This window comes from Symsagittifera roscoffensis, chromosome 3 (genome assembly GCF_963678635.1).
Source record: "Symsagittifera roscoffensis chromosome 3, txSymRosc1.1, whole genome shotgun sequence".
NCBI lineage: Eukaryota > Metazoa > Xenacoelomorpha > Acoela > Convolutidae > Symsagittifera > Symsagittifera roscoffensis.
In genome coordinates this window covers 34,725,777-34,750,838 of record NC_087064.1, presented here as the reverse complement: position 1 = coordinate 34,750,838, position 25,062 = coordinate 34,725,777, and the positions used below count along the sequence as shown (strand labels likewise).

Below are 25,062 nucleotides of genomic sequence, written 5' to 3'. Positions count from 1 at the left end.
CTAAGGAACTTATCGTGTGTTATTGCCACGATAAGAGGCTCCGTTTTTCTCGTGTTCCCGTACGACCGTTTTTCACTATATTTGTCGTTGTTCTGTTTTTTCGTTCTTTTTCGTCAAAATGGCCGTCTTTTTGTATTTCTGAGAAAAACTTGCCCGTCAATCGAAATTTTAAAAATTTAAACTTCCGGAATGTTTCGACCCTCCTGTGCAGTACTTTTTTGTTACTAAGGCCTTTAGTCGTCTTTTTCTGTCCCGCCGGAAGGTTGCGCTGTGCCAATCTGGCAGAATGGAACAACTATTAATTTTGTGTAAATTTGTTCACCTGTTCAAGCTAACACGTTTTATTGCGGTTTTCAACATGAAAAGTAATATTATATAGATTTTCTTTTAATGAATTTCAAAAAAAATCAAAGGGGGAGGGACTGAAAAAGAGCCAACAATTCGGATTCTTGTGTGGTAAAACGTATTTATAAGGCAAAACAAAGAATTATTTAGACAATAGCCTATTAGAAAAGTAAACAATAGACAATTACAAATCAAAATTTAAATTATCATTTTAAATTCTTATTGTCTTATATCGATGAATATTTTTGGCACCTGATTTGGAGTAAAACCAGAAAGATCAAACTAAAACACCGGAATAAAATGCTCTTACCAATTTTCAATTGTTGTGATAAACTTTTAGCCTAATTGTTGTGATAAACTTATTAAATAGATTAGTTATGTTTGATGTTTGTGCCTGTATGTGGAGCGCCCTCCGAGGGATTTTTGAGACAGGTCTGTCAAGTGGCTTTCTGTGGGGAGGTGGGAAACTGGAACTGGCTTGAGGAGTCTGGTGGTGCGCCGCTGGACCTACTGAGCTCGGGTGAGATTGTTCCTTGTTTTTGATTTTTAAAATTCGATTTTAAAATTTAAATTAATTTAGTTGTCTTTTTTTATTTGCTGATTTGTTAAATTCCCACTAACCGCTTATCATGGGTTAGTTCAGTCCCCTAAAGTCCAGTCAAAATTCTTTTTTTTTACCTTTATGCTGCGTCAAGATGAGGAAAAACAACAAAGAGTGTACAAGCAAAGATTGCTTAACACCTTCAGGACTGAAAAATTGGATTAGATGTGATTGTTGTTCTAGTTGGTATCATATCAGTTGTGTTAATATTTCTCTTAGCGACTCTAAGAAAACCCAATGGCTTCAGTGTCCTTTATGCGTTGATGTAAAATCTGTTAATAAAGCAACAATAGGTAATGATTTAGTGCTAGACAATTAAGTTAATACAGCCATTTCAAATGTCCGAGTACTCAAGAGAGTACCAAAAGACTCGCGTGTTCCCTTGGCGGAAAGTCTTTCGGACAAAATAAATGACATCGTCTACAATGTAGAAGATGTTACAAAGTGGCTAATTTTTTAACGTCGTTCTTGTTTTTTTGGAGCAACCGAAAAAAAGTGGACGCAAACAGACCACAAGCATGAGCTCTTTGATAAATATAAAAATTCGAGCAAATGACGTGTCACCTCCAAAACCCCATCCCCAAGTTTCGAGCCCGCCTCTGAGTGACCTCGAGCAGAGAATAAAGTTAATAAGTAGTAAGCTCGATGAAGGAAATGTAAAGGGAGGAATAAGGCTTGCGGCTTCGGATGACAAAATAGCTCCTTTTTTAACTAATAACTATCAAAAATTTTTGTCTAAGCACCCGCAGCGAGCCAAATTTGCAGCTCCAAATCCAGAAAAATTGGATAGTTTTTTCGTAACCGATTTGGACCTATACAAAGCGATAAAGTCCTTTCCAAACGGATCAGCAGCAGGTCCTGATAAATTAGTTCCTCAAATTTTTAAAGATCTTGTTAGTTAGTCGAATGGCAGTGCAGGACTTAATTTTCTAAAATCGCTTATTAAGCTGATAAACCTCATTGGAGATGGCAAAATACCCGAACCACTAAGACCTTTCTTTTTTGGCACAAAGCTTATCGCTCTCATAAAGATAGACGGAGGGTTGAGACCGATTGCCATAGGCAACACGCTGAGACGTATCGCGTCTAAATGCGCTGGAAGCAAGGCCCTCTCCGAGCGACAAAATTTTTTCGGAAACGTTCAGGTAGGATGCGGTACCAAACGAGGAGCAGAAATAGCTGCGCACTCGTTTCGAAACCTAATTGAACGCGACGACAATCCAAAATGCACTGTTCATTTAAAACTAGATTTTAGGAATGCCTTTAACTCTTTAAACAGAGAAACAATGCTGAATCATGTTTATTCAAATCGCCCCGAATTGTATAATTACACCCAATGCGCGTATGGTAAACCTAGCTACCTTTTTTACGGAAGCTCTGTCATAATGTCAGAAGACGGAACTCAGCAAGGTGATACTGAAGCCCCACCCCTTTTTGCGGAAACAATTCATACACTAGTCGAATAGTTGGAGTCGAAAATTAACATCTGGTATTTAGATGATGGGAATTTAGCCGACGACTATAAGGTAGTACTCCGCGACCTTAAAAACATTCTGAAATCGGAAAAAATTTACGGCCTGAGCTTAAACACTGAGAAGTGTGAACTTTGTTTTTTGGGACCGACTACTAGTACACAGTATAATTCAATTTTAACACAATTTCGAAAAATGTGCCCCAAAATAAAAATAAAAACAAAAGAAGAACTCCACATTTTACGATCTCCAATCGGCGAACTTTGCCGAAAAAAATTGCCCGACGAAAAAATTAAGGAGCTTGAAAAAATCTCGGATGTCATTGACAAACTAGACGCCCATTATGGTTTTTACCTCCTGAAAAATTGCTTTAGCATGCCAAAACTCCTATATTTTTTGCGTACAAGCCCTTGTTTTTTGCAAAATGATTTTTTGGAACGCTACGATAAACTACTAAGAAATTCGTTATGCAAGATCTTTTACGTGAAAATGGATGATAACCAGTTTTTACAAGCAGTTCTCCCGGCAGCCAAAGGTGGCTTGGGCGTTTCTTCCGCTCATCTACTCGCTTTACCCGCTTTCTTAGCCTCAGCAGTAGGAGCAAAAGATGCCTTGAGCGAAATCTTTGGTTTGGAGCATGTGGATGGAACCTATGATGATGCGCTTAAACGGTGGTTTGACCTTGGAAAAATTGAAATGGCTCCGGAAAATGAAATCCAAAAAAATGGACGGAGCCAATTTTTGACAGCGAAATTGCAGTCTTGATTTTACGACTCGAACCAACGGACGTAAAAAGGTTCAACGCGTTCCAAGATAGATTTGGCTCTCAATGGTTGAACGTCATCCCGTGCTAAAATTTAAGGTTAAAACTGTCGAACCAACAACTCAGAATTGCGATAGGACTTCGATTAGGATCAAAAATATGCGAACGGCAAAAATGCGTGTGCGCAAAAGACGTTACCGAGGATGGTTGACATGGTCTTTCTTGCCTCAAAAGTGCAGGGAGATTCTCTAGGCATTCAAACCTGAATGCCCTTTTAAAGCAGAGTCTATCATCTACTCACATTCCGTCTGTTTTAGAACCACGACACCTCTACAGGACCGATCAAAAGCGACCAGACGGTTTGACGCTCGTTCCATGGGTTGATGGTAAGCAGCTCTTGTGGGATGTAACGGTAGTAGACTCCTTAGCTCCTTGTAGGATTAATGTCGGGTCTGTTTGTAACCCTGGTACAGCTGCCGCTGAAGCGGAAGAGCGAAAAATTGACAAGTATAAAGATCTTGTAAATGATGGATATTTTTTTCAACCCCTTGCTTTTGAAATTCAGGGCGCGGACGGCCCCAGCACAGAAGTTTTTTTGAGCAAGCTTTGTAAGAACCTAAGCATATGCACTGAGGAACCCAGAGCAGGCAGCTTTTTAAAACAGAGAATCTCCCTGGCAATACAGATTGCGAACTCCGCTTGCGTACTCGGAACAATAAATGGCAAAATAACTTTCGACGAAATTTTTTACTTGTAACACTTGTATATTATAGTATCTCGTGTCGAGTTGCGTGTTCTTATTGAAGAAACGTAACCCGTATCGATTTTAATTGAAAAGGACTTAAACACTTGTCATCTTCTTTTATCATTATCACTCCCATATCTAGAAAATTCCAAGGACTTTGACTGGAATACATGATGAAGGGACTCATGACTGTAACCTCGGTTACTATGATACTTTTGACCTTCTAATTACCTTAAAAAAAGAAAAAAAATTTTCAATGGTCGGAACAACTATGCTTTTTGATCTGAAAGGCCAAATGTGATGGAGAGGTATTAATTTCTTACGGTATCACTGTAAAGCTTTTCTGCAATTAACTAGAAGGGGAGAGATCCTATTTAGCCTCGCTAAGCAAGGGGTCTCTTCCCTTGAATATACAAGGGGAGAGATCCCTTGCGTATTGAGGCCTAATTCATGTTACATACATACATACAATGCATTTCAGATAGCCCAGTGGAAGCTTGCCAGTGAGTCGTTTCGAATTTGGGTCATTCTGCTTATGTCATAAAGAGCGAGCCATTAAAGAAACGAAAATTTGCTCAGTTGCCTCCAGCTTTGTATGTGCTCGCTAGGAGTACTCCTATACGATATCCGCTCATAACACCGACGAATTGCATAAAAGTGTCCTCGTCTCCTGGATCTGAGTGGTTTCCTAGTGTAGCAATTGCTGCAGCAAACCAGCTTACCGTTAAATTCACGACAAATTCTGAAGGTAACTTTGGTTTCATTTGGTTTCGACATGCCATTACGGATCGTTTTTCCTAAAAATATCACAGAAAACTTCGTCAACGCTATTTTGCAATGATTTCCCCCAAGCTTTTATCTGTTTTTCTTTGTGAGCTGGAATTGATTTGGAATAACCATTAGAGTCAAAGCATCCAGTAAATTCGTCCAAAAACCTAAATATGCAGACCCGGTTCTTCTCGAGACGAGAAAACTTTGATTTTTTTCCACAATTTGACGGCCTTTCCTTTTTTATATTCCCCGCCTGCTTTCCTCTTTATTACCTTAGGCATTCCTTTTGTGGGGGAGATAGGTGTCATCAATTTCTCCGTAGCTGGTCCAACCTTAAAGAGAAAAGGCCGCGCGTCATGCTCACCCAGCCATGGCAGCTCTATTACTTTTTATTACCGAAGTTTTTATTATGCTGCGGAGACATTAACCCAAACTTAGGTCCAATTATATATTCTTATGACATGTCGGAGAATATAAGAGATTACAAAAACAGCATAAAAATTCTACAATTAATCTGCAGGATTTTGAACAAAAAAAGATCCAGTTTCAAAAAAAAATTCAACTTTTGTGGGTTGAACACAGTTTTTGGGTTCACTGAGAAATAAAATAATAACTCTAATGACATTAAATTATGGACACTAGATAATGATCATTTTGTAGCTTTCCGATGTGATAGGTCAGCAGTAGTAAGTGAAAAGACAAAAGCAGGAGCAGTCATGATGCTCATTCCCAAATTATTGAATCCTAAACTACGCACAGACTTAAAGTTACTGCATCAGAAGAATCACAGCATCTGGTTAGACTTTAATTCTTTAAAAACAAAACGGAAGTTGCTTTAACAGATAACTTCGAGCAATCATAAATTTGTAACCTTATTCTTATGGCCATTTTAACATTAATTTTTAAATTCCGAAGAAAGAAAGCTTTGGAGCCAATTTTAATGCCTTATAGTTTGGAAATTGCCAATCAATCAACTCCAACGCACTCAGTGATTATATTGTTACAAATATAAATTCAAATGAATTGAAGAACAAATTTTTCAATTTCGCGCCTCCCATTAAAACCAACCATTTAGCTACATTTTTTGTATCTGAAATAAAGTTCTTTGTTTAAAGTATGCCGTTTAAATATAAAGTCTGTTATAAGTTAAAATATTCAAAAGTAGATTTCAAAACTGCCTTAACAAACAGGTGGGAATCTTTCTAAAGGCATAACAACTCTGAAAATTGTGCATCATTTTCAATTCTAATATAGTCCATTGCTTGAAAAAATGCGTTCCACCGAAATAAGTCACTATTCGTAACGACAAACAAATAATTAAAGGCGATAGTTTCATATCAAATTTGTATATACCGTAAACAATTGTGCGGCTTAAATGGAACATTATAATTGACACCATACAATCTAAAGAATCAGCCGATAAAGTCGCATATTTGGAAAATTATTATGATCAAATATTATTAATTAACTTTAAAATGGCGAACTTTCTCATTTTTAAGTTTTCCAAGTTTGACGTTTTTTAAGGGATGCGGATGAAGTAACCAACAGAAACACTATATCAACTAAACGAAACAGACTGCAATTTCTTTGGTTTGTAATTGAAGTTGAGTGTAAAAAAAGAAATTTTTAGTCGCAATGCGAATAAGCCACCCGGACTATCTGATTCAAATTATGGACACTAGATAATGTCCAGATTGTCGCTTTCCGATGTGATAGGTCAGCTGTACTAAGCGAAAAGACAAAAGCTGAATGAGTCATGATTCTCATTCCCAAGTTTTTGAACACTTAACTACGCACAAACTTAAAGTTACTGCATCAGAATTATGGTAGCATCTAGATAGACACTAATTCATTAAAATAAAACGGAACGACCAACGCGTAACACGACCAACGCGTATTCATTCATATAAAACGGAACAACCAACGCTTTATCGAAGGGCTTGCTTCAACAGATTATGGACACTAGATAATGATCATTTTGTCGCTTTCCGATGTGATAGGTCAGCAATAATAAGCGAAAAGGTTAAAGCAGGAGGAGTCATGATGCTCATTTTCAAAATTATGATCTCTAAATTACGCACAGACTTAAGGTTACTGCATCAAAAATATGACATCATCTGGTTAGACTCTAATTCATTAAAAACAAAACGGAACGATCAACACTAATTAACTTTCTCTACAATTCAAATAAATCTAACAAAACAACTGATCGAAGAACTTGCTTTAACAGTTAACTTTGCGCAATCATATATTTGTAACCGTATTCTTATGCGAGATTATAACATTAATTTTTAAATTCCGAAGAAAGAAAGCTTTTGAGCCAATTTTAATGCCTTATAGTTTGGAGTACTGTACTGCCTTGTAGTTGGGTACTGTACTTGTAATTGCTTTCAGTTTCATAATTGTGTCATTTCCTAATTCATTATAAACTTGTCACAAATTGTTCTGGTTTTTCCAAAATTTGAAATAGAAAAACGAATGAAAAACTTTACAGTTTCAAGTTACTCTCAGGAGTTGCAAATCTTGCATCGGAATGGGACTGCTCAATTGCTTTCAATTTCCCGGATGTGACCTTTCTTAGTTCATTTTAATTTTTTCGAAGAAGTTATATAAAACTTCACAAAATTTTAGGGTTCTTCAAAATTTGCATAAAAAACTTAGCAAAGTTTGTTTTCACGAACCCTGTAATTTGGTGCTGTCAGAGTACACTTAAAGAATAGTTTTTTGAGTTGTTGAAACTTCGAAGCACCGGAGGTGCGTTACACGCGAGTAAGTCTTTATTCGTAACGACAAACGAAAAATCGATAATTTCATACGCCACTCGGACTATGTGATCCAAATTATGGACACTAGGTAATGATCATTTTGTCGCTTTCCGCTGTGATAGGTCAGCAGAAGTAAGTGAAAAGACAAAAGCAGAATGAGTCATGATGCTCAATTTTCAAATTTTTGAACACTAAACTACGCACAAACTTAAAGTTACTGCATCAGAAATATGACAGCATCTGGTTAGACTTTAGTTCAATAAAAACAAAAGGGACGATGAACACTAATAAACCTTTGCAACAATCTGAGTAAATCTAACAAAACAGAACTTGCTTTAACAGATAACTGAGCAGTCATATATTTGTAACCTTATTCTTATGGGAGATTTTAACATTAAATTTTGAAATTCCGAATGAAGAAAGTCTTTGCAGCCAATTTCAGTGCCTTATAATTTGGAAGTTGCCAATCAATAAACTCCAACGCACTCATTGATTATATTGATACAAATTTAAACTCAATGGAATTGGAGAACAAAGTTTTCAATTTTGCGCCTCCTAATAAAACTAACCATTTAGCTACGTTTTTGGTATCTGAAATATAGTTCTTTGATTAAACTATGCCGTTTAAACGTAAAGTCTATTATAAATAAAAATATTCAGAAACAGATTTCAAAACTGCCTTAACAAAATAATTATTTAATCGTAACGACAAACAAAAAATTAAAGGCGATAATTTCATATCAAAATTATTTAATCCGTAAACAACTGAGCGGCATAAATGAAACATTATAAATGGGACCAGACAATCTAAATAAGCAGCCAATGAAGTCGCTTTTTTGGAAAATGAGTTTTGTCAAACACTATTAACTAGCTTTAAAATGGCGAATTTACTGATTTTTAATTTTTCCTAGTTTGAAGCTTTTTTTGCGAAAAGACGTAAGCGATGAGGATGAAGTAAACAACAGAAACATTGTACCAACTAAACACAGCAGACTGCAGTTTTTTTCGGTTTCTAAGTGAATTTCAGTGTACAAAAGCAGGGTGAGTCATGATGCTCATTCCGAAATTTTTGAACCCTAAACTACGCACAGTCTTAAAATTACTGCATTATAAATATGACAGCATCTGGTTAGACTTTAATTCATTAACACAAAACGGAACCATCAACACTAATAAACATTTTCTTCAACCTAAATAAATCTATTAAAACCGAATTTATCGAAGAACTTGCTTTAACAGATAACTATGCGCAATCATAAATTTGTAACCTTATTCTTATGGGAGGTTAAAACATTAGTTTTTAAATTCCGAAGAAAGAAAGTCTTTGGAGCCAATTTTAACGCGTTATAATTTGGAAGTTGCCAATCAATCAACTTCGACGCACTCATTGATTATATTGTTTCAAATTTAAACTCGAACGAATTGGAGATCAAAACTTTCAACATCGCGCCTCCTATTAAGACTAACCGTTTAGCTACCTTTTTGGTATCTGAAATATAGTTCTTTGATCAAACTATGCCGTTTAAACGTAAAGTCTATTTTAGATTAAAATATTCCGAAACAGATTTCAAAACTGCCTTAACAAACATTAGCTGGAAATCTTTCTACAGGCAAAACAACCTGAAAAATTGTGCATCTTTTTCAATTCCAATGTAGTTATTCGCTTGAATAAATGCGCTAGACCAAAATTAGTTTTTATTTTTAGCGACAAACAAAAAATTAAAGGCGATAATTTCATATCAAAATTATTTAATACGTAAACAACGGAGCGGTATAAATGAAACATTATAAATGGGACCAGACAATCTAAATAATCAGCCAATGAATTAACTAACTTTAAAATGGCGAATTTACTGATTTTCAACTTTTCCGAGTTTGAAGCTTTTTTTGCGAAAAGACGTAAGCGATGCGGATGAAGTAAACAATAGAAACTTTGTACCAACTAAACAAAGCTGACTGCACTTTTTTTTCGGTTTCTAAATGAAATTAGTGTAAAAAAGAAATTTTGAGTCTCAATGCGAATAAGCCACTAGGACTATCTGATCCAAATTATGGACACTATTTAATGATCATTTTGTCGCTTTTTGTTGTGAAAGGTCAAGCATTATTAAAGACAAAAGCAGGGTGAGTCATGATGCTCATTCCGAAATTATTGAACCCTAAACTACTCACAGACTTAAAATTACTGCATCAGAAATATGACAGCATCTGGTTAGACTTTAATTCATTAAAAACAAAACGGAAGTTGTTTTAACAGATAACTTTGAGCAATCATAAATTTGTAACCTTATTCTTCTGGCCATTTTAACGTTTATTTTTAAATTGAAGAAAGAAAGTCTTTGGAGCCAATTTTAATGCCTTATAGTTTGGAAATTGCCAATCAATCAACTCCAACGCACTCAGTGATTATATTGTTACAAATATAAATTCAAATGAATTGAAGAACAAATTTTTCAATTTCGCGCCTCCCATTAAAACCAACCATTTAGCTACATTTTTTGTATCTGAAATAAAGTTCTTTGTTTAAAGTATGCCGTTTAAATATAAAGTCTGTTATAAATTAAAATATTCAAAAGTAGATTTCAAAACTGCCTTAACAAACAGTAGGTGGGAATCTTTCTAAAGGCATAACAACTCTGAAAATTGTGCATCATTTTCAATTCTAATATAGTCCATTGCTTGAAAAAATGCGTTCCACCGAAATAAGTCACTATTCGTAACGACAAACAAATAATTAAAGGCGATAGTTTCATATCAAATTTGTATAAACCGTAAACAATTGTGCGGCTTAAATGGAACATTATAATTGACACCATACAATCTAAAGAATCAGCCGATAAAGTCGCATATTTGGAAAATTATTATGGTCAAATATTATTAATTAACTTTAAAATGGCGAACTTTCTCATTTTTAAGTTTTCCAAGTTTGACGTTTTTTTAAGGGATGCGGATGAAGTAACCAACAGAAACACTATATCAACTAAACGAAACAGACTGCAATTTCTTTGGTTTGTAATTGAAGTTGAGTGTAAAAAAGAAATTTTTAGTCGCAATGCGAATAAGCCACCCGGACTATCTGATTCAAATTATGGACACTAGATAATGTCCAGATTGTCGCTTTCCGATGTGATAGGTCAGCTGTACTAAGCGAAAAGACAAAAGCTGAATGAGTCATGATTCTCATTCCCAAGTTTTTGAACACTTAACTACGCACAAACTTAAAGTTACTGCATCAGAATTATGGTAGCATCTAGATAGACACTAATTCATTAAAATAAAACGGAACGACAACGCGTAACACGACCAACGCGTATTCATTCATATAAAACGGAACAACCAACGCTTTATCGAAGGGCTTGCTTCAACAGATTATGGACACTAGATAATGATCATTTTGTCGCTTTCCGATGTGATAGGTCAGCAATAATAAGCGAAAAGGTTAAAGCAGGAGGAGTCATGATGCTCATTTTCAAAATTATGATCTCTAAATTACGCACAGACTTAAGGTTACTGCATCAAAAATATGACATCATCTGGTTAGACTCTAATTCATTAAAAACAAAACGGAACGATCAACACTAATTAACTTTCTCTACAATTCAAATAAATCTAACAAAACAACTGATCGAAGAACTTGCTTTAACAGTTAACTTTGCGCAATCATATATTTGTAACCGTATTCTTATGCGAGATTATAACATTAATTTTTAAATTCCGAAGAAAGAAAGCTTTTGAGCCAATTTTAATGCCTTATAGTTTGGAGTACTGTACTGCCTTGTAGTTGGGTACTGTACTTGTAATTGCTTTCAGTTTCATAATTGTGTCATTTCCTAATTCATTATAAACTTGTCACAAATTGTTCTGGTTTTTCCAAAATTTGAAATAGAAAAACGAATGAAAAACTTTACACAGTTTCAAGTTACTCTCAGGAGTTGCAAATCTTGCGTCGGAATGGGACTGCTCAATTGCTTTCAATTTCCCGGATGTGACCTTTCTTAGTTCATTTTAATTTTTTCGAAGAAGTTATATAAAACTTCACAAAGTCTTAGGGTTCTTCAAAATTTGCATAAAAAACTTAGCAAAGTTTGTTTTCACGAACCCTGTAATTTGGTGCTGTCAGAGTACACTTAAAGAATAGTTTTTTGAGTTGTTGAAACTTCGAAGCACCGGAGGTGCGTTACACGCGAGTAAGTCTTTATTCGTAACGACAAACGAAAAATCGATAATTTCATACGCCACTCGGACTATGTGATCCAAATTATGGACACTAGGTAATGATCATTTTGTCGCTTTCCGCTGTGATAGGTCAGCAGAAGTAAGTGAAAAGACAAAAGCAGAATGAGTCATGATGCTCAATTTTCAAATTTTTGAACACTTAACTACGCACAAACTTAAAGTTACTGCATCAGAAATATGACAGCATCTGGTTAGACTTCAGTTCAATAAAAACAAAAGGGACGATGAACACTAATAAACCTTTGCAACAATCTGAGTAAATCTAACAAAACAGAACTTGCTTTAACAGATAACTGAGCAGTCATATATTTGTAACCTTATACTTATGGGAGATTTTAACATTAAATTTTGAAATTCCGAATGAAGAAAGTCTTTGCAGCCAATTTCAGTGCCTTATAATTTGGAAGTTGCCAATCAATAAACTCCAACGCACTCATTGATTATATTGATACAAATTTAAACTCAATGGAATTGGAGAACAAAGTTTTCAATTTTGCGCCTCCTAATAAAACTAACCATTTAGCTACGTTTTTGGTATCTGAAATATAGTTCTTTGGTTAAACTATGCCGTTTAAACGTAAAGTCTATTATAAATAAAAATATTCAGAAACAGATTTCAAAACTGCCTTAACAAAATAATTATTTAATCGTAACGACAAACAAAAAATTAAAGGCGATAATTTCATATCAAAATTATTTAATCCGTAAACAACTGAGCGGCATAAATGAAACATTATAAATGGGACCAGACAATCTAAATAAGCAGCCAATGAAGTCACTTTTTTGGAAAATGAGTTTTGTCAAACACTAATAACTAACTTTAAAATGGCGAATTTACTGATTTTTAATTGTTCCTAGTTTGAAGCTTTTTTTTGCGAAAAGACGTAAGCGATGAGGATGAAGTAAACAACAGAAACATTGTACCAACTAAACAAAGCAGACTGCAGTTTTTTTTCGGTTTCTAAGTGAATTTCAGTGTACAAAAGCAGGGTGAGTCATGATGCTCATTCCGAAATTTTTGAACCCTAAACTACGCACAGTCTTAAAATTACTGCATTATAAATATGACAGCATCTGGTTAGACTTTAATTCATTAAAACAAAACGGAACCATCAACACTAATAAACATTTTCTTCAATCTAAATAAATCTATTAAAACCGAATTTATCGAAGAACTTGCTTTAACAGATAACTATGCGCAATCATAAATTTGTAACCTTATTCTTATGGGAGGTTAAAACATTAGTTTTTAAATTCCGAAGAAAGAAAGTCTTTGGAGCCAATTTTAACGCGTTATAATTTGGAAGTTGCCAATCAATCAACTTCGACGCACTCATTGATTATATTGTTTCAAATTTAAACTCGAACGAATTGGAGATCAAAACTTTCAACATCGCGCCTCCTATTAAGACTAACCGTTTAGCTACCTTTTTGGTATCTGAAATATAGTTCTTTGATCAAACTATGCCGTTTAAACGTAAAGTCTATTTTAGATTAAAATATTCCGAAACAGATTTCAAAACTGCCTTAACAAACATTAGCTGGAAATCTTTCTACAGGCAAAACAACCTGAAAAATTGTGCATCTTTTTCAATTCCAATGTAGTTATTCGCTTGAATAAATGCGCTAGACCAAAATTAGTTTTTATTTTTAGCGACAAACAAAAAATTAAAGGCGATAATTTCATATCAAAATTATTTAATACGTAAACAACGGAGCGGTATAAATGAAACATTATAAATGGGACCAGACAATCTAATGATCAGCCAATGAATTAACTAACTTTAAAATGGCGAATTTACTGATTTTCAACTTTTCCGAGTTTGAAGCTTTTTTTGCGAAAAGACGTAAGCGATGCGGATGAAGTAAACAATAGAAACTTTGTACCAACTAAACAAAGCTGACTGCACTTTTTTTTCGGTTTCTAAATGAAATTAGTGTAAAAAAGAAATTTTGAGTCTCAATGCGAATAAGCCACTAGGACTATCTGATCCAAATTATGGACACTATTTAATGATCATTTTGTCGCTTTTTGTTGTGAAAGGTCAAGCATTATTAAAGACAAAAGCAGGGTGAGTCATGATGCTTATTCCGAAATTATTGAACCCTAAACTACTCACAGACTTAAAATTACTGCATCAGAAATATGACAGCATCTGGTTAGACTTTAATTCATTAAAATCAAAACGGAAGTTGCTTTAACAGATAACTTTGAGCAATCATAAATTTGTAACGTTATTCTTCTGGCCATTTTAACGTTTATTTTTAAATTGAAGAAAGAAAGTCTTTGGAGCCAATTTTAACGCCTGATAATTTGGAAGTTGCCAATCAATCAACTTCAACGCACTCATTGATTGTATTGTTATAGATTTAATTCAAACGAATTGGAGAACAAAGTTTTCAATTTCGCGCCTTCCATTAAAACTAATCATTTAGCTCCTTTTTTGGTATCTGAAATAAAGTTCTTTGATTAAACTATGCCGTTTAATCGTAAAGTCTACTATAAGTTAAAATATTCAGATACAGTTTTTAAAACGTCCTTTACAAACATCAGATGAAAATCTTTCTACAGGCAAAAACAACACTAAAAAATGGTGCATCATTTTCAATTCTAATTTATTTATTCGCTTGAAAAAATGCGCACCAAAATAAGTCTTTTTTCGTACCGACAAACGAAAAAATCAAGGCGGTAATTTCATATCAAGTTTATTTAATCCGTAAACAACTGAGCGGCATAAATGGAATATTATAAATTGCACCAGACAATCTAAATAATCAGCCAATAAAATCGCTTTTTTGGAAAATGCTTTTTCTCAAACATTATTTATCAAATTTCAAGTCGCGAACTTACTGATTTTCAAGTTTGAAGTTTTTTTGAGAAAAGATGTAATGGATGCGGATGAAGTAACCAACAGAAACACTGTATCAACTAAACAAAGCAAACTGCAATTTTTTCGGTTTGTAATTGAAGTTGAGTGTAAAAAAGAATTTTCGAATAAGCTTAGTCTCAATGCGAATAAGTCACCCGGACTATCCGATTCAATGAAGTTTCTTTTTTTTCAGATAATGACCGTTTTGTCGCTTTTCGGTGTGATAGGTTAGCTGTAGTAAGCGAAAAGACAAAAGCAGAATGAGTCATGATGCTCATTCCCAATTTATTGAACCCTAAACTACGCACAGATTTAAATTTACTGCATCACAAATATGACAATATCTGGTTAGACTTTAATTCATGGAAACAAAACGGAACCATCAACTCTAGTAAACCTTTTCTACAATCTAAATTAATCTCACAAAGCAGAATTTATCGAAGAACTTGCTTCAACAAATAATTTTGCGCAATTATATATTTGTAACCTTATTCTTATGGGAGATTAACCTTAATTTTTAACTTCCGAAGAAAGAAAGTCTTTGCAGCCAATTTCAACGCCTTATAATTTGTCAGTTGCCGATCAATCAAATCCAACGCACTCATATATTATATTGTTACAAATTTAACTAGACCAAAATAAGTATTTATTCGTAACGACAAACAAAAAATTAAAGGCGATAATTTCATATCAAAATTATTTAATCCGTAAACAACAGCGGCATAAATGGAAGATTATAAATGACACCCGACAATCTAAAGTATCAGCCAATAAAGTCGCATTCTTGGATAACTCTTTTGGTCAAACATTATTAATTAATTTTAAAATCGCGAGCTTATTGATTTTTAAGTTTTCGAAGTCTGAAGTTTTTTTTTGAGAAAAGATGTAAGCGATGCGGATGAAGCAACCAACAGAAACACTATCAACTAAACAAAGCAGACTGCAATTTTTTCGGTTTGTAAGTGAAGTTCAGTGTAGAAAAGAAATTTTTAGTGTCAATGCGAATAAGCCACCAGGACTATCTGATCTAACAGTATGGGCTCTAAAAAGGGATGCAATAAAATCTTACCACATCACATTTCTTATAAACGAATACGTAAAACTTATTTTGTTCCCAGCTATTCTCAAAAAGCGATTGTTACCCCCAATAAACAAAAAAGGAACCGAAATAGCAGAGACCAATCTCAATAACAAGTGCATTGTCCAAAGTTTTTGAAAAATTGTTTTACAAACAGATAAATGAGTATCTATTGATTACCGGCTCATTAACACCAAATTTGGTTTCAGAACCTCATATTCAAGGATTGACGCAATTGTTTAATGGACTCAAATCTTTCGCAAATCAATGGATAAATACACGTACGTTGCCGTATCTCATGGATCTATCAACAGCTTTCGATTCTATAAGACATTATTGACATTTTCTTGAGCAGTAGCCATTGAAAACTGTAGTAAATAATACAGAATCCAATTGGATCTCACTTCAAGGTGTACAGCAAGGTACAATTTTCGGACTCTTCATTTTCAACCTATACATAAATGACCTAAACGAACATTTAAACCGAAAAGTGCAAAGTGGTTTAATATGCAGACGATACACTACGATTTTGCGATGATACTAACGTTGATGATGTTTTAAAGATATTACAGAATTTATGTCAAAAATTGTCTTTGTTTTTTACAAGACACCTTTTAAAACTTATACAAACCAAACTGAACTGATCATATTTAGCAAAAAACATCAAGCTAGAATCAGCAATACAAAATTCAGTCTTATATTAGATAATATTAAAATAGAAAAAAACTAAAGTTAAGTATTTGGGGGTAGTTTTTGATCAATTCCTTACATTTCCAGGTGAAGTTAAAAGTGTTTTAAGAAAAATGGCCTGTAAAAAACCGCTATTAATCAATAACAGATTTATGTTATTGACTGCTTTAGTCATAAGCAATTTGCATTTAAAACAATTTAGCTGGGCAATTAAGACCTGCTGTGAGCGAAGAAAATTTGATTAATCATCCGATCTCAAGCTGAAATACAACATACTACCAGTTTCAATGTTTATTAATTGGGAATTAGTCGCCATCTTTGGAAAGTCAAATATGATCTACTACCAGCATACACAAGAATCAAGTACGAGAACAACACAATTGATAAGAATACGAATTTAAAAGTTGCACTTCCATGAAAGATTCAGCATTCAGTAGATCGAAAAGTGTTCCTTCAGAAACATAGTTTTTGTGTGGAAAAAAATTTAAAGCACAAATCCAAATATGGCTATCAGTAGCTTAACCTATAAAACAATGATTTTTAAGTTTAAGAATTTTTTCTATCTGTGTTTCAGTGAAGATCCTTCTATGTCAACATATGAAAAAACATCATGGGAGCAATTTAAATTTATGTGAAGACAAATTTATTATTATTATTACCATAGTATTCTGTAAATAAACATTATATGAAACGAAAATTGCATGATTTACACTTGCATCATGTTATTGCTTATCTTTTTGCAATTAAAGTGTTTATTTAAAAAAATGATTATTACCTCACTTAGCCGTAAATACTTCCCAATCTTTCGAGAGTAGTCGGAATGAAAATACAGGTTTTTTTTAGTGCTACCCTGAGTGTTATGCTTGTCAGTTTGAAAGTCTACAACTTTGTGCAATGTGCGAAAATGTTTCTGAAAACAACACGAGCAAACTAAGTAACGAAAGATCACCACTGGTCCCCATCCATCGCGGTACCAATAGCTCGGATGAAACATCGAATTTGGAACTCTTATCTCAAACAACAGTGAGTAGATGGTACTTTTTGAGCAATGATAATTCCAATGCTGCAAATCAGGAAGGAAAAGTTGCAGTTGTTCATCATTTTTCATCAGAACGAGGGCAAACCAAAATTGAAGATAGTGTACCAAATCAGCATGAATACACCATAGTCCCGATTCATTGTAGAGACTGCGAGGATTATGGCCATCTCTCAAGAGACTGCCCCGAAGGATTTCCTATTGATGGGGGCAGACGGCGTATATGTGCAAATTGCTGTGACCCAGGTCACATAGATCACAACAACGATTGTCCAAAAAAATTCTGCTCTATTTGCTTAGAACCTGGCCACCCTCCCATGGAATGCCAGAAAGCATACAGAAAGAACATGACGTGCTACCGCTGCAATATTAAAGGCCACGAAAAGCAAATCTGCCCGACTTTGTGGCGAGAGTTCTTTTTAACGTGCAACGGAAAATTCCCCAAGAAGTCGGCTTTGCTTCAATTATCTAATCCAAACAAGTACTGTTGTATCTGCGCTGAACATGGACATTTCTACACGGAATGCTCTCAGAACTCCGAAGCGCCTCAGAACAATAATCTAATCAGGCACAATGACAGGAGACCACGAACATCCATGGCGAGACCAATTAACCCCCAAAACCATATGGCTCAACCTGATCGTCGGTTTCACAATCGTTCTGCTCAGAACATGGGAAGGGGGACACACCCCAGCAAGATGAAGAAGAAGACGGTTGTAATTGCTGGCACTCGAAATGCTTCGGATTCGAACAACATCATTCCAAATAGCTATGACCAAGCCAGATCCTTAAGTGCTACTTCTGCTATGAACTCATTTGAAATGAGCAATGCGTCTATCAGATACGGGCAACCTCACTTAATCAACACAAACAACGTCATGAGCAATATTGGCCCATTAGTAGATCTTGCCTTTATATCGCAAGTAAACACTAACCCAGATGTCTTAAATTCATATCTTGGAACTTATGCTCCTCAAGGGTGGCCGTCGCAACCTCAAGAAGATCAGGCGAACTCCAATCGTTTTGCACAACGTGACTTTACTAGCCTAGGAGGAGACGCTTTCGTCCGTGTCAACGGTGTGAGTGGCACTAATAATGAGATTACAAGCAGTGCTTCTACAAGTGGGCCAAATGAAAGTTCTACCGAGCAATCCACAAAAGCCACACCCTTTTCGAACTTTGTATCTGATCGATCTGAGAATGTGTCCTCAGCCGATAGTTAATGAACGCAGTCTATATAAGATGAAGTAACTCAAAATATATAGAAAATTGACGTAGTTTTGTTTACATGTATTCCCATTGAATTTTGCATCTTTGAAATGGCGCTTCTTGAAATGAACAAAAAAATGGAAAAAGGTAGAACCAAGACGGCATGTTTGGTGCTCCACGTAAAAACTGTCAGTTTTGTAGCTCTTGTACCAAAAGGATGCATTTAGTATAATTTTTGCAAGTAATTTTAAAAAGTAGCTATGGATACCACAAAATATGAGAAAAAGCGACGAGTATGCCGGCTTGCAATTTACCTATAAAAATAAAAAAAACATATGCTCTTTTTTGTATTTAAGTCAACCATAAAACTCAAATAAAATCTAATTTAATTCATTATTTCCAAGGAATCTTTTTAATACTGTATCGACCAAATGTCAGAGATTAAGATTTTATAGCTCGACAAAATATAGCTCCATTGCTGATGAGATGATTGCTTTGCTTTTCGAACGTTTAAATTTGCTAGGATGTAGAAATTCCGGCCTGCAATTTACTTACAAAAATAAAAAATCATTGCTCTTTTTCGTACTTACGACAACCATAAAACTCTTCTGAGATGAAGGTTTCAATCAAAAGAAAAATTTATGGGGAATTCAGCTTCTCAAGCGGCTATTTCCTAATTTAGTAGAAAAAAGTTATTGCTTCAAAAATGCACATTTTTGACATTTTGCTTAATTTTTAAAACTTTTTGACGTTTTGTCACTATTCTCGAAAACTACTTGCTAAATCTGATATAAAGGGTTCAATCCAAAAAATCAAGGTACGGGAATCTTCAATCTAAAAATCACGGTGTGGATTGCAGAGGCTATTCCCATGCTTACTTAGAGAAAAGTTTATGGATTTAGGAAAAGTCAATTTTTTGAAATTTTGTTTGATTTTTAGAACCTATTAAACATTTTTTCGGAAACTACTCAGACAAATCTGTAAGAAAAGTTCAATTAAAAGAATGAAAAGTAATTTTTTTCTGTAAATAAGCGATTAATCTCTTACTAAAGCAGAGAAACACAAGGGTTAAGTGTAAAATCCATTTTTTTTTTGAAATTTTGAAAATTACGAATTTTCGTATCACTAATATATGATCAAAATTATTAGAACAAGTAGATTCAGCATTAGCTGGGCTTTGATATACTTCCAAGCAACCTTTGCGAAGATGCGAGACTCCTAATCAACAGATTGGATATTCAAATCCGGAACATTTAATTAGTTTTATTTTTTGGTCGAATTTTTGTTGCATAACATTGGCATTTTGATAGAACCTGTAGCTGATTTATTGGTGGGCAGTGTTAGTAAAAATACAAGCGGTCGTGGAGCAGATGCGAGAACGTGGTACTCCTAGTCTCAATAAAGAAAAATACAAGGTGTAATTTTGAGCTATTCCTTATTTCACTTTGTTTGCCTGTTTGAGCTCTTTTTTGCTTTTCCTCGCTTGTGTTTGCGAAACGCAGCTTGTCCTCTGTGTGTAAAATTGGCTTACTTACCTTATATCAGGTCGTTTGAAGGAAAAAAGTGTGTTCTTTTACCTTTGAGGAGTGAATAGTAAAACATCGAATTTTGAAACTTAAAAGCTCAAAAATTTTTAGTGATACTATTTTTGTTTTTGCACTCGTCTACTCAAGTATTGACGGCATAGCAGCCGCTTGGTAGGCATTAATATTTGCTTATTTTTTGCTGATGATGGTGTTTTGCCACTGTAGTTTCTTTTAATTTGCCATCAGTCGAGACAAACTTATGAAATTTATTTTTTATTCAGGCCATTTGATAAATGTGCAGGAACTTTGTATTCGGGTGTTTTAGTTTTTTTTTGTTTTCCAAGCAAAATCAGATAATACAATCATCAGAATGGATTGAGTGATATATAATCTTCAAGCCCTTTCACTCGTGATTCGAACAACATTCAAAATTTTGAAAAAAAAACTAAGTGTCGAGAAAAACCCGTCTGAAATTTTCGATTTTTGATCTAATTTCAAGCTAATAAGGTGAGGCTAAGTTGGCTTACAGAAGATTTTTTATGGTCATTGTAAGCCGTGAAAACTTATTTTAACTCGATTTAGGGTAGTTTTTGGAGTTTACTAGAACCGAATTGGGAACCAAAATCACACCACGCAGAACAAACGACACTAATTTGAAAAAAAAAATTTAAGACTATGGTCGAAGCATTCTGTGCTACTCGCAAAGTAACAGGCTATCCTTGTCAATTAGATGTTTTTTATTTCTGTTATTTTTTTATTCGCCAGCTTGCAATGATATGCTCGCGTTGTATTGCAAAAGTTGCGACGCTCCTCGTTACCTCTGTGTAAATCTATGCATCTACGAAAATCTATGTGGTTTTCTTACATGTCCTGTTTTTTTTCGAAAAAGTTTTCGTTTTTCTATTCTGGAAGCTGGATTTTCGTTTTATGTTCTGTTGCAAGTAGCTAGGATTTTGAAATTGGATGTGCCACTTTTTTGTAAAGAAATATTTTAACAGGATGACTTCTTTATCTTATTTCATTCTGTGATGACATCAGTAATACAGCAATCCGCCGGTACTCCAACAGAGTTCAGTACCGTGGGCTAATTTTAACACGCAGAAAACCCTTAAATTAAAGGTATAACCATCTGTGAAAAAAATCTGCCTCAGACCTGGCTACACTGACATCATTACATAATTTCCAAGACTTTTGCTCGCAATTATCTGAATCATAAACAAATTCTGTTACTACTGTTGTATCAGGCTCGTCTACTGATTCCTCTATCATAATAAGGACGGAATGATTAATTAACTAAAAAAATGAATTAAGAGTCATTTCAATAAAAAATTCATCACGGTGAAGTTCAGACAGGTTATCTTCTTCAATTTCATGCAATTAGCCGCCGGCACCGTTTCAGTTTTTTAACACCTTGTTTTTCACAATTCGGTTTCCACCTGTTTTCGAAGTTCTGCTGGCTATTGCTGCTGAGGAGATCCAGTTGAATTGCCCGTTGTTGTTGCATACTAGAAGTCTGAGAAATCATGCTTTTCCTTTAAGTGCCATAAAACTTGAAACGCTGAAAAAAAACGAAATTATCAATCACTGGAAAAAAATCGTCGGAAAGTGGACCATTCTTCTGTAAAATAATTTGCTTTTTTTGCCCAATGATCTGTCCTCTGCTGTCATGTTTTTCCTGTTCTGGTTTGTGAAACTTTTATTTCGTTCCTGTACTTGCAATGAATATATTCTACTCGTCTCCAAGTGTTCTACTTTCCTGTCTAGATAGCTAGACACCTGGGTATTTCCTCTACCCTTGGCGTAGAAAGTTGAGTTTGGATTTCGGAGCGCTACAAATCCCAAATTTCATAATAACTCAAATCAAACCTCTAAAGCATTTTCTATCGCGGCGATGAATTGCTAGAAGCGCTCTCCTATTATTTCGCAGTCGGTCTAAACAATTTTCTCAATTTTCTCTTTTATTTTCAATTTTCACCAATTGGTTCTTACACCGAATATTTTGCTGCAAACAACAGTTTTTTCAGATATACCACTAGTTAACTGAACATTTAGAAATAGTTAAATCTCGCTCGAACGTATGCATTTTCATATATTACAATATGCTTCTTTTATTTTCCAATTTTCATAAAATATTCATATAGCTTATAAAATATTCATATTGTAGACATCTCCAATTAACCCAAAGCCTTCTCCACGAATATCCAGAACTAATCTTGCCGTCAAAAATCACATGGGTCGGTACTTCAGCCAAAATTGAGTTTTTTCCCCATGCTACCCCCAATGTGCGGTCTTGGTTTTCCTACGGTACAAACCCCTGCTATTGTACCCCTAGCCCCCCTCTGGTTAAGTAACGGCGGATTACTATACTACTGATATCTCGAATTGAGTTTTTTCACAACAGTTTCACTGCTAATCGGAAGGCAAACGACTGTCAAAAAGGCGCGAAGAAACGTGATTGATTTAGTTTAAAAAGTGGATTTAAATATTTAGGTTTCCTGGTGGAATTAAAAAATAACCCCGTGATCCAGCTTTTTCTAATTAAATAAGCAGACCGTTAGTCTCAATCGGTGACTGAGAACTCAATCATCAGCAGTCTCAAATGCAATCATCGCAGATGTGAGGGGCGGTAGGAAGAGCTTTTGAGCAACACTTCTAAAACGCCTTTTTTGACAAGTTTCTTTTAAAATATGCCAATGGTGCAGAAAACTAAGGGACAACTGCGAGGTTCAGAGAACAACTCTTCTATTGAAATTTGTTCAAAAGCGTTCGAGCTTTTTCGAACAAACGACAACTCCCACCAGGCGATTTTTTTCTTAATTAGGCAAACATAGTGATTGTAGATTGAGTGGCACAGGCTAATTCACGCGAACTATTTCTCTCGTGTCAAATGTAAGCTTAAGAAGTGGAGTGAAGTGGAGATAGCGGCCACTTCTTGCGATGCCTTGGAACGAACTGTAACGTTTTCTAAGTTTTGATTGCTGGCTTAATGAAGACTTGAAAATGTTTGCCATAAAAGTATTTTAGTAGTGCTCCGAGATCGCTCGAAAACAAAAACAAATCTGGCTCACCGGAACTTTTTTCCTGTAAACAATTTTTCTATTAAATCAAACAAATTGAAATGTTTTCATTGAAACCTAACAACTTCCAGGCTCCTTCCCAATTGGTCTAGAGATAACGACGTTGCCTCTGCGCCGTACGTCCGGGTGTTTGAGTCGCGGCCAAACTTTGTTTTTTCAGTATATATTAAACTGAATTTTTTTCGGGAAAAAGATGAATTGTCGGATTCTCGTTTGCTGCTTTTGTTTTGTCGGCTTAGTTGGTTGTCACATGACTACTCAGCCAACAAAAGCATGACTACAAAGCAGAGATGACTACTTTTTTGTGCTGTAAACAGTTCTCGATGTAGTTGCAAATGTTGTTTTACTTCTGTAATTTGTAAATGTATTAACCCTGGCTTAGTAAATTTTCTTTTTGGTTGTTTTTGTTCCGACCATTTAAAAAAATGGGGAGAAACTTTCTATTCGGGTGTTTTAGTTTTTTATTTTTTCCAAGCAAAATCAGCTTCTACGAATCACAATCGAAGAGAGTTGAGTGATACATATTTAAAAAATTTCAGTCGTAATTCGAACGACATAAAAAAATTCCAAAAGTTTTTTCAGTATCGAGAGAAACTGGTTTAACGTTTTTGATTTTTGCTTCAATTTTTATCGAATAAAGTGAGCGAGCAGGCTGACAACTGCTGAATTATGCCTATTTTAAGCCCTGAAAACTGATATTTAAGCATTTTTTTGAGCTTTTAGCGCCATTTTGGGAACCAAACACTTAAAAAAAATTTTCTGCATTTTTTTTTCGTTTTTCTAGTCATTTTTCTTGAAAATTGTTTTTGATTAGCTTATTTTATTATGACTGTCAAATATGTCCAATCTCTGATTTTTTTCAGCTCATTTTATCAGGGCACGCCGAAAAAAAAACGACTAATATGAAAAAACTTTTTTGTTGTATTGTTTAAGACTATGATTGGAACATTCTGTGCTTCTTGCACAGTAACAGGCAATCCGTATTTTGTTTGTTCTCGTCAATTTTTTGTACCAACAGTAAAATTTGATTTTCTGAAATTAGTTCAAGTCGGTTGTGTAAAAGTTCAAAACTTAATGCCACAAATTTGTATCACCACATTTTCTGCTTAGTTTTTGTCGGCTTAGTTCTCGTTGTATATCTTTTCCTCGAAGGCTCAGCAAATCAGGTACCAAAAATATTCATCAGAATATGCCGAGTAATATTTATATAAAAGCCCCTTTCAGTCACGATAAGAACAATGTTTTGAACGTTTTCTAAATTTTTTCATTGTTGAGAAGAACCAGTTCAGAAACTTTACTTAAGTAGGCGTTATAAAAGGACAACAAGTTTTTATTTAAGCTGTGAAAAACTTGGTTTTACTTCAGGATTACTAGTTTTCAAATCTTGGTTCAGCGCCTTCTGCTTCATAAAATTTTTTTGAAGAAAAACAAAAAAGTTATTCGCAAAATGTTTGCAAAATGTCAAAGAAACGTTTTGGAATTTTTTCGATTTTTTGTTTTGTATTTAATTTTTCTTAGATTCTTGTTGTCGACTATACTTTATGAATGTTCTAAGCTATGGTTCGTATCCTCTAATGCGCCGCGCACAAAAAAAAACGACCTAAGTCCAGAAAATAATTTTATTTTTTTCTGTGCATTAATACTTATTACACTAACAAGCGTTAGTATATTATTAAGAAAATTTTTTCTTGCCTAACTCGCAAATTGAAGTGTTATTAAATTTGTTCACTTATTTGATGGCTCTTCTGCTATAATCATGATCTGTAGCATTCGAAAATTCATAGCATTTGTTCTCTGCTTTATTTGTGGCTAGTGTTTGTGATTTATTAAGCGTCCGTGGCTGAGTGCTTAGTACTCATAATCTCTAGGTCGCAGAGC

At 34.7% G+C, this 25,062-nt stretch overlaps 3 protein-coding genes across 3 annotated transcripts in view; 2 read left to right on the top strand and 1 right to left on the bottom strand.

Moving 5' to 3' along the window:
• LOC134842668 (coiled-coil domain-containing protein 169-like) overlaps window positions 1-25,062 on the bottom strand; it is a 335,974-nt gene that overhangs the window by 221,095 nt on the left and 89,817 nt on the right. The window lies entirely within an intron of this gene.
• The window catches only part of LOC134842670 (vesicle transport through interaction with t-SNAREs homolog 1B-like), a 543,554-nt gene continuing 519,183 nt past the window's right edge, over window positions 692-25,062 (top strand). The window contains exon 1 of the mRNA XM_063859117.1: window positions 692-719. The gene's annotated coding sequence lies outside the window, so the exon portion shown is untranslated. The remainder of the gene's footprint in view (window positions 720-25,062) is intronic.
• LOC134842672 (mitochondrial import inner membrane translocase subunit Tim10 B-like) overlaps window positions 696-25,062 on the top strand; it is a 532,474-nt gene continuing 508,107 nt past the window's right edge. The window contains exon 1 of the mRNA XM_063859120.1: window positions 696-717. The gene's annotated coding sequence lies outside the window, so the exon portion shown is untranslated. The remainder of the gene's footprint in view (window positions 718-25,062) is intronic.